The sequence below is a fragment of the Alligator mississippiensis genome, chromosome 4 (genome assembly GCF_030867095.1).
Source record: "Alligator mississippiensis isolate rAllMis1 chromosome 4, rAllMis1, whole genome shotgun sequence".
In the NCBI taxonomy this organism is placed as follows: domain Eukaryota; kingdom Metazoa; phylum Chordata; order Crocodylia; family Alligatoridae; genus Alligator; species Alligator mississippiensis.
Genome location: NC_081827.1, coordinates 8,867,820 through 8,885,772, shown reverse-complemented (window position 1 = coordinate 8,885,772; position 17,953 = coordinate 8,867,820). Strand labels below are relative to the sequence as shown.

Sequence of the window (17,953 nt, the reverse complement as noted above, 5' to 3'; positions counted from 1 at the left end):
TCCCATGCTTATGATCTTCCTGCTGCTGGCATCAAGACCCAGGAGGAGGAAGCAGTCTGATTCAGATCAAACAGAAATGGGACCCGAGTACTGGGGGAGCAGGGAAAAAGTTGATTGTGACAAATATTTGAGACCTCAGTATTTGAAATGGTTGCATTTGTTTGAGAGGTAGAGGTTGGAAGCTAAGACTTTAGGAACCAGTAAGGCAAGTGAGCAAGGGATTTAGATTCTTTATGGTTTGGTCTAGAGGGAGGTTTAATGAGGAGAAAGAAATGGGAAACATTGGGAACAAAGGACAGAAGGGGCAGGGCCCTGGGGACTGGGTGAGCAAAGAGAATGGGATGAGATGTGGGAAGAGGCAAGGACTTAGACTGTCAAACTGAAGAGAATGAGGCTGGGATGAAGAAACCGGCCTGGGACAGGAGGAAAATATTAGGTTCAAGGTTTAGGGGGTGAGAATAGGTAGAAATCTGTGCCTACTAGAACAGGGTTTCTCAACCCGTGGGTCGCAACCCAAAAGTGGGTAGGAAGAATATACAAAAGGGTCGTGAACATCCTTTAATATTGGATTCTCCTTTAAAGGAGAAAACCATGGGAAACCATGGGTTTTTCCTTGCAGGAGGGCAGACTTCCAGCCTGCAAAGGGATGCTTGGGGTCCCCCGTGGCCCACCCACCCCCTGCCTCCCACACTGGGGAGCTGGAGGCAGGGGGCAGCAAGTTGGGAGTGAGGGGCACCAGCAGGGCCAAGGAGCTGTTTTCTACTTAAACTATTTACTGGGTCAGAACTGGCCATTAATGTTTGCAAATGGGTCCTGATACAAAAAGGGTTACGAGAACCACTGTACAAGAATGCACTTTCCGCTAGCAAGTTTGCACTGTACCTAACAGCATCTATTGAAAGATGGTAGATCCAGTGTTTTTCTGCAGATCAAGTAATCTTCGTTGTTAAATGAAAAGATGTGGGTGGTATTTTTTTTTCTGTCAGATTGAGTAGGACCATGGTTGTTAAACTGTGGTGTGCAGCTTACATGGCCATGGCAAGTAGTTGGTTGATTGTATTCGGCACCACCACCATCAAATAAAAGTTTTGTTATGGAGCATGCATCTGTCTGGATCTTGCCTGCAGTGTGGACTCATGATCCAAGTGCTGCTCCTTGCCCCATCCCACCCCCTCAAGGATACCCAGGGAAATATATATATTTTTAGCATCAGTTATCCCATTCTATTAAGCCATTTTCACCTCAATAAACTACCAGTAAAATGTAATACATCTCTTGTCAGCTCTGGATACAAATTCACATACTCAGCTGCACATTATCAACCAGAATTCATAGACTTTGCAGAGTAGGGTGGATAAAAATCGATGTTTTTTTTAAAAATATAGGTAGATATAGATGACAAATAAAAAATACAGTAAAATAAAAAATCTGATTTAAATTTAAAAAATCCAATTTATCTACTCTCTATATTTAAAAAATCCAATCTATCTATCTATCGAGAGAGAGAGAGAGAGAGTGGATACATTGGATTTTTAAAATTTAAATCAGATTTTTTTATTTTATTGTATTTTTTACAAGCATATATATATTTTTTTTATAAATTCAAAAATACATATGCTTGTTTTGTTAAAATAATTGTATGTTTGTTGTTGCAGACAAATATTTAAAATCTCTAAGCTTCCTGTTGTAGTTGAATAAAACAATTTAAAGATCAGCATTCAGTTTTCTGATGTAGCTGCAAAATTAATCTGAAAATATCAAAATAGATCATTGATTTAAAATGTATAGGGTATACCTTCTAAAAATGAATCTCCAAGTTGCAAAGATTATGTATTAAGGTTATTCCAAACACCAAGAATGCACTTTTTGTAGAAAGCACTGATTTAAATCAAGGCTTCCTGACCATTGATTTAAATCATTATTTAAATCTATTTGATTTAAATCAAATTCACCCTGCTGCACAGACTCCCCAACTTATTATACAATACAGAAAGTTCAGATTTTGGGGGGTATTTTTTTTTAGTTGGTCACGGGCATTTCACCACAGATGTTCGTGTGTGGGTTTGATGCCTTTTGGATGTGTGTGTCTGGGTCTGAATAAGTACTCTCTATAGCAGCACAAGGAGTCACATAAGTATGAAGTGAGGCTGTAGCCCGGTGTAAATTCTGGTTTCTTGAGAGCTTCTAGACTTTTTTTTTTTTAAACAGAAATTGGCAAAGAACTTAATCTTCCTTTTTGGTTTGTACACTTCCAAGAAGAGAGAACTCCTCTGCCATTCCCCTTATAGTGGCATGAGGCACCTTGTGCTAACAGTCATGCTTTGTGACAAATACTCTGCTTTGAGTTGTAAAGTTTGCTGCTCCTCTGTACAGTTGGACAAAGATGTCTTTGCTGCTTTGGAGAAAACCATGTCCTGGATGGATGCAGGTCCTCAAAGAGATGGACTGAGAGAGGGAATCCAGAGATGGTTGGCTCAAATTTATATTGGCTATAACAGTGCCTCTGGGTTGATTCTGACCTCAAAGAGAAGCAACCAGACTGAAATCAAAGAAATTGTCAGCAGTTCCTCTAGCAGACCGCGTGATCCAGAGTCTGAAAGAAAAATCTATTAAAGATGCAAATAAAACTTGGCGTGAGTGGCTTCAGCATTGATAATTCTGCAGGTTACTTAGTACAGGAAACAGGCCTGGTTGTCTCAGCTCTAATGTAAAAGTCTGGCACCTGTCTCCGATATCAAACAGCATCGTTCATAAATGGAGCAAAATCACAGTTGCAAGGATGATGCAAGACCATCCCTCCAAATGGCATTTGGAGGAGGACTCCATATGCCATCTCCTTCTGACAAAACTTAAAACTTTGTACAGTTCCCAAACTGGGGCTTTTGGGGCAGTCAGTTGGTATGGGGCCTGGCAGTAAAGTCTTGCTGCTGCCCTTGGTTGTGACCCCAGCACCAGCAGCCAAGGTTTTGAGGCTCTGAATTGCATCTCAGCAAAAGAAATGGAAGTGACATTTGCATTAGAAGTGATGACTACTGCCAGCAGGGACACATCACCATTTGAGGAAGAATGCAACTCATTGTTTTCCGCCAACCTCCTTATTCTCAGGGGCATGTAGTAGAGGTACAAATCTCCTAGCCTCAGAGTGCTTCTATTCTGAGCAGGGAAGGGGTCAGGTCAAACGTATCCCCTAGCCTGTTCATGAGTATTACTGATGCAGCATGGCTAAGGAAATGTAACTTGGAGCAGAGCCTACCTACAACAAGAGGAGGTCCTGTTTCTCCAACACAGGGCGCCTTGGGGTCCTTTCAGGGGTGCTGCAGTATGTCACACAATGTTAGTTTCTAGATGGCTCAGACCCGAGTTTGCAACATTTAGTCATATTCTTCATCCATTTTTGGCATTCCCACAGCAGATAGACTGGATGTGCCTGGTTAAGTACCATGGACAGAGACTGCCTAGAGAAGTCCAGGAAAGCCTTTATACAGAACAAGAAGACATCAATTCATAGATTCATAGATGTTAGGGTCGGAAGGGACCTCAATAGATCATCGAGTCCGACCCCCTGCATAAGCAGGAAAGAGTGCTGGGTCTAGATGACCCCAGCTAGATGCTCATCTAACCTCCTCTTGAAGACCCCCAGGGTAGGGGAGAGCACCACCTCCCTTGGGAGCCCGTTCCAGGCCCTGGCCACTCGAACTGTGAAGAAGTTCCTCCTAATGTCCAATCTAAATCTGCTCTCTGCTAGCGTGTGGCCATTATTTCTTGTAACCCCCGGGGGCGCCTTGGTGAATAAATACTCACCAATTCCCTTCTGTGCCCCCATGATGAACTTATAGGCAGCCACAAGGTCGCCTCTCAACCTTCTCTTGCGGAGGCTGAAAAGATCCAGTTTCTCTAGTCTCTCCTCGTAGGGCTTGGTCTGCAAGCCCTTAACCATACGAGTTGCCCTTCTCTGGACCCTCTCCAGGTTATCTGCATCCCTCTTGAATTGCGGCGCCCAGAATTGCACGCAGTACTCCAACTGCGGTCTGACCAGCGCCCGATAGAGGGGAAGTATCACTTCCTTGGACCTATTCGTCATGCATCTGCTGATGCACGATAAAGTGCCATTGGCTTTTTTGATGGCTTCGTCACACTGCCGGCTCATGTTCATCTTGGAGTCCACTAGGACTCCAAGATCCCTTTCCATTTCCGTGCCACCCAGCAGGTCATTCCCTAGGCTGTAGGTGTGCTGGACATTTTTCCTCCCTAGGTGCAGCACTTTGCATTTCTCCTTGTTGAACTGCATCCTGTTGTTTCCTGCCCACTTGTCCAACCTATCCAGATCTGCTTGCAGCTGTTCCCTGCCCTCCGGTGTGTCCACTTCTCCCCATAGCTTTGTGTCATCTGCAAACTTGGACAGAGTACATTTCACTCCCTTGTCCAAGTCACTGATGAAGACATTAAAGAGTATCGGTCCAAGGACCGAGCCCTGCGGGACCCCACTGCCCACACCCTTCCAGGTCGAAACCGATCCATCCACCATGACTCTCTGGGTGCGACCCTCCAGTCAATTCGCCACCCACCGGACTGTGTAGTCATCCAAGTCACAGCCTCTTAACTTGTTCACCAGTCAAGCAGGAAAACTCGACGTAGAAATTCTTGGTATGATCAGCCTAACACAGCCTGCTCTCCTGCAGGTTATGGTTCTGAAAGGCTTCTACTACTTGAAGTATCTAACATCATATCGTTTCATTTAGTTACCTTAGTCTACCTCATGGTCTATATGCAGTTGTGTTTCCTCAAAGAAACCTGCGCCTGCTTCAGACTTCAAAGTGTTCATCTTAAAACTCATAGGATCAAATTATTCAGTTTGTCTAATTAGTTACTTTTGGCTATAACTGGCCATCCCAAAGGCCAGGCCATTTGATACCCTGTGTTTTGTTACATCAGCAGCTGGCTAGCATACCTCTCCCACCCAACCATCAAGGTTCGTTTCATTTAGGGTTCAAACAGTATGCTGATCCAGTTTATGAGAACTGCAAATAGCAATGTGGAGTAACTGGTTGACTTTCATTAATCAATGTACTGTGTTTTGGGATGGAGTGCCACAGAAGATGTTTGCAACTGCAATCTTGTTCCACTCCTACATTGGTTTCCATACTGACATGTAATAGGGTCATGAATTGTAACTCTTCAGTAACTGATTGTTTGAGATGGTGACAGCTTAGATTCCATGACCCACCTTTCATTAACATCAAGGAGTGAACGAACAAAGAGAGGTTTTTGGCTTTTGCCCTTCAGACCCCTGGATGGGAGCCTGGGGTATATTATCTACGTGTAGAGACTAATAGACTTTCGTTATCCAAAGCATTTCAAACTTCTGTTTGAAGCACTTGTGCACCTCTGTTTGGATTCAAACTGCTTATAACCAGTGAGTAAGTAACCATGTTGTATCTTCCTCTCCAGGGCTCTGTATCTACTGGAAATCAGAAACCTCTAGGAGGTTTCTATGGCCCCCTCTACATGTGCAGGTAAGGGTGTGATGAGATCTAATGTGTCATTCACACAGTCGTGCTTCCTGCTCTACTACACGTGCATAGCAGGGGGCATGATTGTGGGATTGTGCATCAAATCCCATTCTGCCTTATTGCTGGTGCAGCGGGGAGCCTGATTGCAGGCTCCCTCTGCATCAACGAGAAGCAAGCTTCCATAGCTGGGAGCCACATGTACCCCAGTTGAGGGTCTTCCAGCTGTGAGGGCACCCCATGCACCCCTGGGGTTGCAGGAGTGCAGCTGAGAAGATCTCCCTGCCTCAGGGGCGCGTGAAACCTCTGGGGCTAGAGGATCACTGCTGTGGTGGTCTTCTCACCGGAGAGTTGCAAGGAAACCCCCTGGGGCTTGAGGATTACTGCAAGAGCCATTCCCTTGCCTCAGGGGTACATGAGGCATCCCTGAGCCCTAGGGATCATGTCAGCCACCATCCTCAGGGATGCAGGAAACCCCTGGACCCTGGGGATTATGGCTGCCACAGTCCCTAGGGCTCAGGGGTTTTACACTGGGCATCTTGTACCTCTGTGGTCGAGAGCCCCGTTGGGGAGAGCCTGCTACATGTGCATCTTACAGTTTAATAGCAATGAGCTATAAATAAAAAGTTAGACCTTGAAAATGTGTACTAACTTTATAGCTGATTAGAGCTTTTTATTGTGTGATAGCTACGTTGCACATATAGCTGATCTCCAGGTAATCGCACAATTAGCCAGTTAATTGCACAATACCTGTAACTTGTAGAGGGGGGGGGGCGGTCTACAAATAAGATCCTGGATATAATCTTCAAAGTGGGGGTTTTTTGATTCTCTGAAAACCAGCTCTATGTAAAAAAAAAATCTTGGGGGCTTGGTGGATCACAGACTTAGCTTGAGTCAGAAAGATCATTCCATTGCAAAAAAAGATGAATGCAGTTTGGGGCTGTATCAACAGGAGTATGAGGTGTGAAACATGGGAGGTGGTCGTTCCATTCTAATCTGCACTGGTTAGGCATAATTTAGAGAGATTGAGAGAATAAAGCACGTTTTAGAAAAGGTGAGTAAGAGGGGATATAATACTAGTCTTTAAATTCAGGGAATTGGAATAGGTTGCTTAGGGAAGCTGTGGGATCTCCTTCATTGGAGGATTGCTAGAAGAGGCTGGATAAGTATAGGTCAGGGCTGATTTAAGGGTAGTTATGCTTGGATTGTGCCATGAAAAGCAGTAGTTGGAAGCCCAGGAACTCTCCCCTCCCTTTCTTCCCACTGTCCCTTCCCTCCGCCACCCTCCCAAATGCATGTGTGCACACACTCCCATGCATTGCTTGGAGAAGACAAGAAGAGGTTGGCAGTCCAGAGCAGATGGAGATTGGAGACTGTCATGTTCAACAAAGGGGACTAAAGCAGTTCCATAATTGCCTTGGCTATGAAAAAAGATTTAAGAGCTGTGACAAGCTTGGGGAGGGGATAGGATAACAAACGGGAACTCTGGTTCTCCACTTAGGGTGTGTAGTTCCCAAATTGCAGTGCATGGGGCTAGGAAGGAATCCCCTTCCTTCTCACCCTGCCCCTGCTGGTATGGGTGTCAGGGTTTAGTCTTTTTTGCCTTTCTCAGAGCAGCCGGGGTTGGCTGCAGCCACACCTGGGATTTAACTATGGTTTGCCAGTGCTCCTGGTGGGACTTAAAACTTAGAGGTTGTTGCCTAGAGGTCTTGTCTAACTCTGGAAAGAGGATCCAGTCACCACATTTGGGATTAGGAGTCATTGTGCCTCATCATCAGGTTGCCTTAGACTGTGGGGAGGTTTTGTCTTCTTTTGTAGCAGGGGGACACAAACCTCTTCCTTGGCTTTCTTGAGCGTATTTTAACAACTGCCTCTTGCCCTTGCAATGACAGGACGTTGGCAGCACCCTCTTCCTCCTGCTTTAACTATGGCAAGTTGTGTTGTTCTTCATGTTTTGGGGCACTGTGCATAGTAGTTGTGCAGAAAGGTTGTTTGTTCTTTTTAAGAATAAATTAGGCAAGTACTTGTCCAGGATGGTTTAGACGGGGATAACTCTGCCTTAAGCAGGGAGTTGGACTAGATGTGACCCTCTGCACAGGAACTCCATGCCTCACCTGAAAGTAGAGCCACATTTTCTTTCTTGGGTTTGCCACCAGTAAGATTTTGCACATGGAAACACCCTGGGTCAGATTTTCTGTCCTGGTTGTGTATCCTTCAACCTGTCTGGGAGGCTCACAGGGGATTTAAATTGGCTGGAGTAGATTATCTGCAGAAAATTCTCAATCAGGGTGAAACCATTGGTATTGACTCTGATGTTAACAGGTTTCTCATATAGGGGAGGGGGAAAGCCGGGAGAAGGAAAGCAATGTAAGCATTTTCTCCATATTTGCCCTACCCATGCTCTAAATTACAGCAGCTACATTCTTCCTTTAGGCTGAGTGTTTCTCGATGCAAGAGAGCACCTAATATGGGATCAGTCTCTATTCTTACGCGTGAAGTCCTGCTCAAAAAATTCAGAGATGGATCCCAAGGAAGCACTTGCGCTTCGTGTAAGGGTTTAATATATGTATGTGATATTTACATTTTTTTTTTTATCTCCATGTCAAATACTTTTTTTTTTAATCAGGCCTCAAGCATCTTTCAGAAGCTCATTTCCCTTTAATTTGTGTTTTTAAATGTAATTACCACAAATACTTTTATTACATGTGTTGCATTTGTTGGTAATGGAGGTTTTGTACCTTCTATAGGAAGTGTTTTAGTTTTTATACATACTAGTAGCTTGCATGTATCCTTTGTGCAGTATTAAGGATCATGAAAACATTTGACCAGCATCTTCAAAGTTAGATTTTCATGGTTGAAATATTACTCTTCCGAGTTACTTTAATGTAATTCCACTAGTGTCTTTTGTTTTGCTTGTTTTCAGAAATTTGCTCGGTATGTCAAAGTTGAAACTTTTCTTCCCAAAACCATGTTGGAATTGCTGTTTTAGGATCCCAGACTGTGTTTCTCTGTAAAAAGTTGAATGTAAGCTTGTGTTTGAAAAAAGGTATACCACTTTACCTACAGTTCCTAAAGAGGCTTAGTTGTATCAGTACCGCTTGTGTATATAGTCTAGATTTGAATCGTTAGTTCTGTAGTTACCGGCTTCACTTCCTACTATATGTTAAAATGCTAATTGTAGCTGTAGCCTTTCTGCAGTCTTGAGGGATTTTCTCTATTTTGAATATTCTGTCAAAAAGCAGTTGATTTACACTTGAGAATTATAAAATGAATGTAATCTGTTTTTAATTATTATTCTAGGTATCCTGGAATTTTGCCATGCTCTTAATGCCTTTGTTCTTTACTTCTGCTAATAAGCTTTGGCTTTTCTTTGAAGATGGGCCATTTTGTAAAAGTAGATTTTTTTTTTTCCGCCCCCCGTACACAGTAAGATACTCTTAGATTCAAGTCTAGGCTGAAGGTAAAACTTGGGTGTTGTGCAACAACATTTAAAAACAGGAGTAAGTCCAAGTATTCTATGAATCGGGGATGGCAGTCTTCTCCTGTTGTTTTTTGTGATCAGGGTTTTTTTATATTACTACAAAATTAAGTAATTGTGACTGCTTTTAACCAAGAGAAAAATCTTAAATAATCTTAAGCAAAAAGTACCTTGAAATTCTTCTTCGGCTAACCTATAACTCAGGGCTCTCAAACTTATAGCCTGTGGGCCAGACTTGACCTGCAGAGACCTGCCACCTGGTCCCCAGTGCTGCCCTTGGGTCTGATCCGGACTCCCTCAAGGCTCAGTCTGTGCCCATAGTGTGGGGCTGATCCACTGGTTGGATCCAGCATACAGGTCCCCTTCCCTTCCCAATCCCCCCGCATACCTGGTCCAATAGCCACTCCAGCCAGTCTGGGACCCACTTGCATTATACGGAGCGGATCCTGGGGCAGCTGGGCTGGGTGCCACGTGTGGTGCAGGATCGGGTCTGCTGGGGGAGCAGAAGGGGGAAAAGGATGGGGCCTGTTGGCCCAATCCAGCCAGCGGACTGGCCCCACACCATTCATCCAGCCTAAGGGACCGGATGACGTTGACACTCCTGTTCTCACTCGGTTTCACACTCCAGTACTTTTTTTCACTGATCGACCTCATCTTGCTAAAAAAAAGCCTTTCACATTTCAGGTGTGAACAATGATGCGTCTGCCATTCATCATTGCACTATAATGCTGTCTGCCCACTGTGAATAATGGATATCGGTGCACTGATGATTGCTATTCCTACTGTTCTTATTCGGGATGGCCCTATTGAGGAAACACAAGTCTGGAGGAATGAGCTGAATTACGTTCCAACTTCCAGGGCCAATTTTCCCTCCCATGCAAGGCAGAAAATAATAGGGCTGTACAGATGACTAGAAACTGGTCAGTAACATTTTTTAGTAAAAATCCACATGCCACAAATGGCTCAAATGGACTTTGGTGGCAGCTGATGGAACGTAGGCCTAGAAAAAATGTGGGTCTCTGAGCCAACAGCTGCTGTGGGCAAACATGTCCTATTCCTTTCATAAACTGATCAAACTCCCTTTCAAAAGCAGTTAGTGGCAGAAGGAGCAAAAAGCTTATTTGAGGGCTGCTCAGAACCGTGCTGCTTTGATGGTTGGAAACCTTTTGATTTCCAGCCTAAACTGACTCTCTCGGATACTTTTATACCCGTTTTATTTTTGTGTCAGTACCGTCTTTTGGCTTCAGTATCTTCCCTTTCCTGAGGTCCTGGCAGATGTTTAATTAAAGCTGTGAAGGGATCTGAACCATGATCCTAACAATTATGCCCCCTGCCATGTCACATGTGCATTGCAGGAGGTACAGTTGTGGGGTTGGGAATATCACCACATTGCTGGTGCACAGGGAGCCCAAAAGCATGATCCCAGGCTCTCCCTGCACTGCATTGCCCCTGGCCTGTGGCTGGGAGTGCTGGTCATCTGATCAAGGCTTCCAGCTGTGGGAGCACATCAGAGCTAAGGGCTACACAGCTGAGAGCCCTGATCAGCTGACCAGACTCCCACGCCTGGGAGCATGTGCAAGCCTTTGGGGTTGGCCACATGTTCAGCTTATGGCATGATGCGAAATGGCCACAAACTTATTACAGAAAAAAATGTGTAACAATTTGTGGCTTGTTCCCTGTTTTATTGTTCCATTCATTAAACGAACGTGTGGCCAGGTTATAACTAAAGACATGATTTAATTGGGTAGTCAAGTCTGAAGTGTAACATCTAACAGGATCTTGACTTGTCATCCTCTCTGATGTGAAATGATAAAGGAAAGGCAAAGAGTGAGGTTGGGGGGGACACCAGACCAGAGGTGTCATCTCTTCTGGCCCCACAGGATGAATGAGTGGCATGGGACTAGCCAATGGGCCACAGCAGGCCCACAGACCTCATCCCCCCCAGCATGCATGATCCAGTGGTCTGCAACCCATGCTGCTTGCTGTGCAGATCCAGAAAACCTAGAATGGGCACTGCACGTGGCGCAGCCCCCTGGCTGCACTCCACCACGTGCAGCGCCAGCACCAGCTGGTTAGGTCCCAGTGCTGCATGCAGCATCTAGGTCCCAGACTGGCTGGAGTGTGTGCCACATGGAGCTCAGTCTGGATGAGAGGGCACCACATGCTGCATGCCTGCTGCTTGGGCCTGATGTATCACATGCGGTGCCTTTTCCAGCTAGTCCAGGACCCCTGCCATGGGCACATGCCATATCCTATGTGGGTCTGATCCAACCCAGGGGCAGCCCTGGGGGCCGGCTGGCAGGGCTCCGCAGGCTGAATCTGGCGAGTGGGCCACATGTTTGACACCCCTGGACTAGACTAATCAAAGAATTGCAGCCACTTGCACTGTGCACTCTGTGAAAGTGTTTACAGGAAAAATCTGAATAATACATGAAAATCCTAAAACCGAGCGAGGCTTGTGTTTACAGCTTGAGACTAGTGTAAGAGGTTTCGGGAAACCAGTTTTTACAGAGAACAGAACATTCCATAAGTTTTAATTACTTTATGAACACAAACCAGCTTGTAAAATGTTTTTCTTTGTATTGTTTCATAGCAATATACAGTGGTGATTAGCCCAGGGCTTCTCTCCCAATTGAAGATCAAGCCTGTGTTTGCAGTGCCTTAGTTGTTTGGATGGAAAGACTTTGAAAAATGCAAGTTTTGAGATTTCTCCTGCCAAACAACTTGGTTGAGCGCCAGGAACCTTTACCAGCCTTTGTAAAGTGACCTGCAAAAAGAAAAATGAGACAATCGGTAAACAAAGATCACGTGCTAGTCACAAACACAATTTGAAAAGTTGGTTGCCTAGAGAAACAGGAAATGAGAATTATGCAACAAACAATGAAGGGTGCCAAAAGGCTAAGTTGATGACGCTCTTTCGGGGAATTATGATGAAACCTGCCGGAATCTTCAGTATTTCAACATGTTCCTTTTCACCTTCAGGTTTAGATCTGACTTGATTATTTTTGCTACAGCTTTCTGATGGTACAAAAAGGGCAGCTGCTTCAAAATATCCTTACCCTGGGGGAAATAGCATTCAGCTGTGAATGACGGGATCTTGAGTTCAGATGTTTTCTTTCTCCTGTTTTTTTAGCTCTCATAGTTGAGAGAGAGCTTTTGGTATTGGAGTCCTCATTTTACAGGTAAGGTGACAAAATCATTTGTCACATCTGGGAGCCCCTCCTGGCAGAACCGAGTTTTATCTGCTTACATTTCCAAGGTAGTACACTTCCAGTGGGAAGACTGCTGCACCAATGCCAGCAGCCTCTCTGCAGCTAACATAAGCAGCATTGAGGCAAAGATGGTGAAACGTCAACTCTACTGGGCTGGCCACTGTGCGCAGGTGACTGACACTCGTCTCCCAAAGCAAGTCCTCTTCTCTCAATTCAGTCATGGTAAGAGGGCCTGCAGAGGACAGGACACCTTGAAAGCACACCTTAAGAAGGGTGGCATCAGCCTTACAAACTGGGAAGTGCTGGCTGGTAACAGGTCTCAATGGCGCTGCGTCGTACATTAAGCTACAGGCTACTTCGAAGAGAACAGTCTTGGTCAGGAAGCCAAGGAACAGCAGAGGAGGAAAGAAAGCATACAACATCCTGGCCAATAGCTGGAACATGGGGTGGAATTGGGGTGATTCCCAGGGAAATCCAAGAGAAAAGAGACCGAATCATCTGTAGAGGAAGCCCAGAAGGGAGGGACCCCGAGATTCGGATCGACACCAGGAAAGGGCAGGTCTGTTTGGTGCTTGCTCAGTGAGTTAAAGGAACAGGCTTCTTTGCAGGTCTGAAATACAAATAGACTTCATAGACATTAGATGTTAGAGGCTGGAAGGGACCTCATGAGATCGAGTCCAGCCCCTCTGCCATAGGGAGGAAGCCTGCTGGGGTTAAATGATCCCAGCAAGATAAACACCCAAATGCCTTTTGAATGAATCCAGGATGAAATCTGGAGATGAAAAGGATGTTGATGGGGGCAGTGAAAAATCAATTAGTTTGTCCTTAATGGTCAAACAGTTGACCCTCCAGGTACCTTTTGGAACGGACTGAGGATTACTGTGCCAGCCTAGGGAAGATGTAGAGCTGGAAGTGATGGTTGTGGGAGTGGTGGGGAGTATCGAAGAGAGCAATAGCCGGTTTGGCAACGCAGCTAATAAAAGAACTGTGTCTGTTTTAACTAGAAGAAATGGGTCAGACAGAAGGGATTTTTATTTTGTAGGCCAAGAAGACTGGTTAGCAGAATGGAAGAAATGGAACTACTGTTGTAGATCAGGACATTGGCTATTACAGGGTTATTAGTAACATGGCAGAATAGCAGTTATGTTTGGAATAAAGCCAGTGAAAGATATGTACTATTCGGGAAAGATAAATAAAAGTAAAGGTGTTAGGGTTGCAGTATTAAACTGATGTGGTACACTAAAGAAATAACAGCATAACTTAAACTGGTTTGGAATAAAATCACTCTGAAGAACAAATGTGAAAAGGTTATTATTAGAGTGCATCTACAGGTCTGCTACAGACCCTGCTGTGGTCTGATTTAGGTATGGATACAGATCTGTAGTGCTAGGGAGAAATATTGCCAGGAATTGTCATAGCGGGAGACTTTTTAGCTTCCCAGATACAGGTTGGAAAACAAATGTACTAATAATAGTAGGGCCCAGATAGTCTTGGATGTGACAGCTGACAGATCTTTTCACCAACAGTAACTAAGCGAACAGAAGGTGATGCTATTTTAGACCTCGTTTTGGGTAAGTAATGAGGAAGCTATAGAAGAGCAGGTTGTAATAAAGGACTCTGGATTTGACTGGTTTGGGGCTCTTTTCAGTTTTAAGTTAAAGGACAAATAACATCACCCTTCTCAAAAAAGCATAACATTACCCTTAATAACCCAGATAACATTACCCAAATAATATTACCATTCTCAAAAAAGGGTTTGTTGCAGGTAGGTCTTGCCTAACCAATCTCATTTCCTTCTATGACCAAGTGACCTATCACCTGGACAAAAGGGAAGAGATTGATATCTATCTGGACTTTTAAAAAGCCTTTGACCTGGTGTCCCATGATGTCCTTGTGGAAAAAATGGGCAATTGAACAAAACTCTAGCTTGCATCTACCGATGCATCTCGAGCAAGACTCAAGATGTCATCCTCCTGCACTACTCAGCCTTGGTGAGGCCGCAGCTGGAGTACTACATCCAATTTTGGGCTCCACAATTTAGGAAGGACATGGAGAAATTTGAAAGAGTCCAGAGGAGAGGCACACGCATGATCAGAGGAGAAGAGAACGGGTTTCATGAAGAGAGGCTGCGAGCTATGGGACTCTTCAGCCTGGAGAAGTGCAGGCTCAGGGGTGACCCAGTGGCATGCTGTAAGTACATCAGGGGTGTGTATCAGGATCTGGGGGAACACCTGTTCAGCACACCCCAGGGGATGACAAAGTCCAGCGGTCACAAACTCCTGCAAGACCATTTTAGGCTGAACATAAGGAAAAACTTCCTTACTGTCTGAGCTCCCAAGGCCTGGAACAAACTCCCGCCCCAGAGGTGGTGCAAGCATCCACTGGACACTTTTAAGAAACACGTGGATGCTTATCTTGCTGTGATCCTTTGACCTTAGCTGACTTCCTGCCCCTGGGGCAGGTGCCTGGACCCGATATTCTTACGAGGTCCCTTCCAGCCCTAATGTCTATAAAACCTGCAGGGGGGGGGGGGACCTAGAAACTAATGGAACTAACTAGTGGCAAGTGAGGGACAGAACCACTGAACTTTGTGTCGCCCATGGTCAAACAAGTTAGTTGAAGTCAAGTGGAGCCTGGGGACTTTAATATGGAAATGGCTACAATCTCCAAACTCTATCCAGAATTTACATTTGAAGCAAGAGAGCAAACCATATAGGGGAAAGGTTCCAGACCTGACTGCATAAACATTCTCCTTGCCGGGAGAGGGCAAGCAAGGGCAAAAGCTGGTTTTCAACAACAGCTGCGGTGTCTTAGAGGTCAGACAATGGGGAAAACACTGAACAGCTCTATTTAAGTTAGTCCTTGCAAGAGAAAGTAAAAGAAATGGTAGAAGCCAAGGAGATGAAAAGAACTAGGGACAAAGTAGGGCTAAAATGCAATAAGGTGGCAGGAAACTTAAAACTGATTTAGGTTTAGACTCAAAGCTAGTAGAGTGCCCCCAATTTTCAGTAGGGGAAATGTTAATTAAGAGGAGACAGGTAGGCTTGCTAATGAGGAGCAAGTGTATTGAGGAGGCTATCACATCCAGGGTCAAAACAGACCCGAGTTTAAGACACTCCATTTAGTGGGTGGAGGAAGGCCATCTAAATCCTGTTCCCGAATATTTGGAAGAACACACATGGGAGATGAATATAGGGGGTTTTAAATCAATTAACATTTGTTTTTATTTAGGGAAGGAAGGGGAGTGAGGAATGTGATCCAGGCTGCTACAGACCCAGTTGTATGATCTCAGTAGCATGTAGGGCGTTGAGGTAGGTTGTACCAGACTAAACCAGATACCTCTCTTTTTTAGGGGAACTGGGGGCACTTTTACACGTGCTCCGGCGCTTTCCGAGTAGGGCATTTTGGAGCAAGTTTGCTGGAGCGTTGCATGCCGCACTATCTCATGTATTTGGCGTCCCCGTGTTTCAAAATGGGAGCAGGGGTTCTTTAACTAAAGCTTGTTGAACAAGCTTTAGTTGAAGCGCCACCCCGCTGCCATTTTGAAACATGGGACACTAAATGCACGAGACGCTGTGGTCATTTGAATTAGAGCGGCTCTCAACAGCCACTCTAAAATGTCTATTTGCCCCTGTGGGCATGTGTACAGACACCCTGGGGTATTAAGACCAGAGAAGTGCAATTAGATTTAATCTACCTAGACTTCTGTAAAGAATAGGTGAGAACTCCTCATGTGAATACTAAGCTGGAAAAGATGGAGATTAGTAGAGGAACTGTAAAGTGAATAAAGAACTGGCAGTTGGTTGTGTTTGAAAAGGGACTGACGTGGTTACAGATTAACATCTGAAACTAGTTTTAACTACACTTTAGGTGGCTTAAAGTTACATCACTCCAGGGCACGTTCATCTCTGATCCTTGTTACCCAGCTTTTGGTCCATTAATGTGTGGCCACTCCCCATAGATAAGCGGCCCAAGTTGCAATCCTCCAGCATCCCAAGATGCAGTGTCCCCTCCCCAACCTTCCTGTTCTGTGTGGACAAACTTTTCACCCCCTAAATTTTCCTCTGGGGGGGGGAAGCTCTGGAACCAAACCAGCTGCCCTTCCTGCCCCCGGGGGTGTGACTGTCCCACCTCTAGGTGTGGATCCCCCATGCAAACAGCCTGCAAAGGACGTGCAGTCTAGCTAGTTCATAGGGCATGGACGGGTCCAGAAACGGGGTCTAGGGGGGCAGGGACAAAGATGACAAATCGGGGGCTGGATTGGGTCCGCATGAGCTGAGCTTCCTTCCCAGGGCAGTGGCAGTAGCTCCCCTAAAAGCATCTTCCTTCTCAGCTCCAAACCACTCCAGGAAGCATAACCAGCAGACCCAAACCCCAGTCCTAATCTAGTAAAGCATGAGACCTTCTTTAATTTACTTCCTCTTTATTTCTTTTGACCTTTTTTTAAATTTATTTTCATTTTAGCCTTCAGTGGCTGACTTCATTTTGCTGCCGTTCCCCAACCCCCATTTCTTTTTCCAACTCCTATTTCATTACTTGCCCCCATCCCATGAACTGTCTGCCTCCTGGCTTCATGCTTTTGTCTCACCACCCCACACTTCCCTTTCTCCCACCTCCTCCACGCACACCTTGTGCAAGGAGAAAAGCCTGTCATGGCTCACCAGCCCTGTAGCGGTAGCTCCTGGGCAGGCCCCTGCTCACTTGCCCGCTAGTGCCAAGTTACATCTGTGCACGTCGGGGACAGTCAGAGAAGGTTTTTAGCCTTAAGGTGCGACTGCTCCAACCTCGAGCCAGCAGTAACACTGATCAACATTTGTGCAGCTCAAAGTGCGATGTGTAACAAGGCCAAAGGTTGGAAGGCATCAATGCAAGCGGATCTGTGTGTTTGTTGTTTTTAGTTGTTTTTTTTACAGTATTGAGGATTGTTCATGTGGTTTAGAGTAATAAAAAAGTGCAATTCAGTAGTGCAGAGTACAAGATGATGAAACTGGGGCTTAATAACAAGAATTTCTGTGGATTTGGAGCCCATCACTTGGCAGTAACAAGAAGAGATTTGCATGCATGATTTGTTCCCAGGTTGACTTTGAATTTCCAGTTCTATGACAAATAACAGTATTGTGGCTCTAGGATCTCATTGGGCAAGATATTCCCAGTAAAGACGGGCTGGAATTATGTGCACGGCACAAGGGAAGGCCTCTGGTCATCTGTCATCGGGAAATACAAATTCATGCTGAACTGGGGCAAAGGCAGGCGACCTACAAAGAGGCTCTGTATTCCCCAGATGGTGTTTTAGGAGAAGAGACTAAAAGTTTGTTTCGTTTAGCCTGGCAAATGGAGGGGCAGAGCAGCTGCGAGTGCCTGCTGCGGCGGATACGTCGGGACCTATGTTGCAGTCTGTTATGCGTGTCTGCTCTACAGGGAGGTCTTGTGCTAAGACCCCGTACTCTGGAGGAGAACCGACTTCTTCCTCGTTTGTGTCATGGGTGACAAGTCATATAACAGATTTCCATCGGTGGTCATTAGTTACTGTCCCCAGCCTGTTTAGTACTGCGTGCTATCTTCAAGGACACTACGATGTGTTAGCTTTTTAACAGGCAGATGTTAAACTAGAGGAAGCCGTTAATATGTTTACAATTTATAATCTGAAAACAACCCCTTTATATCTTTGTTTCATGCTTTTCTAGATTTCTGGCTTCTGGTTCGCAGGTTTTTCATACTGTGTGTGGCTTTTGTCTCTTAATGTCAAGTATATTCTT

At 45.1% G+C, this 17,953-nt stretch overlaps 1 protein-coding gene across 2 annotated transcripts in view; it reads left to right on the top strand.

Moving 5' to 3' along the window:
- MKLN1 (muskelin 1) overlaps positions 1 to 17,953 on the top strand; it is a 157,482-nt gene that overhangs the window by 113,167 nt on the left and 26,362 nt on the right. The window lies entirely within an intron of this gene.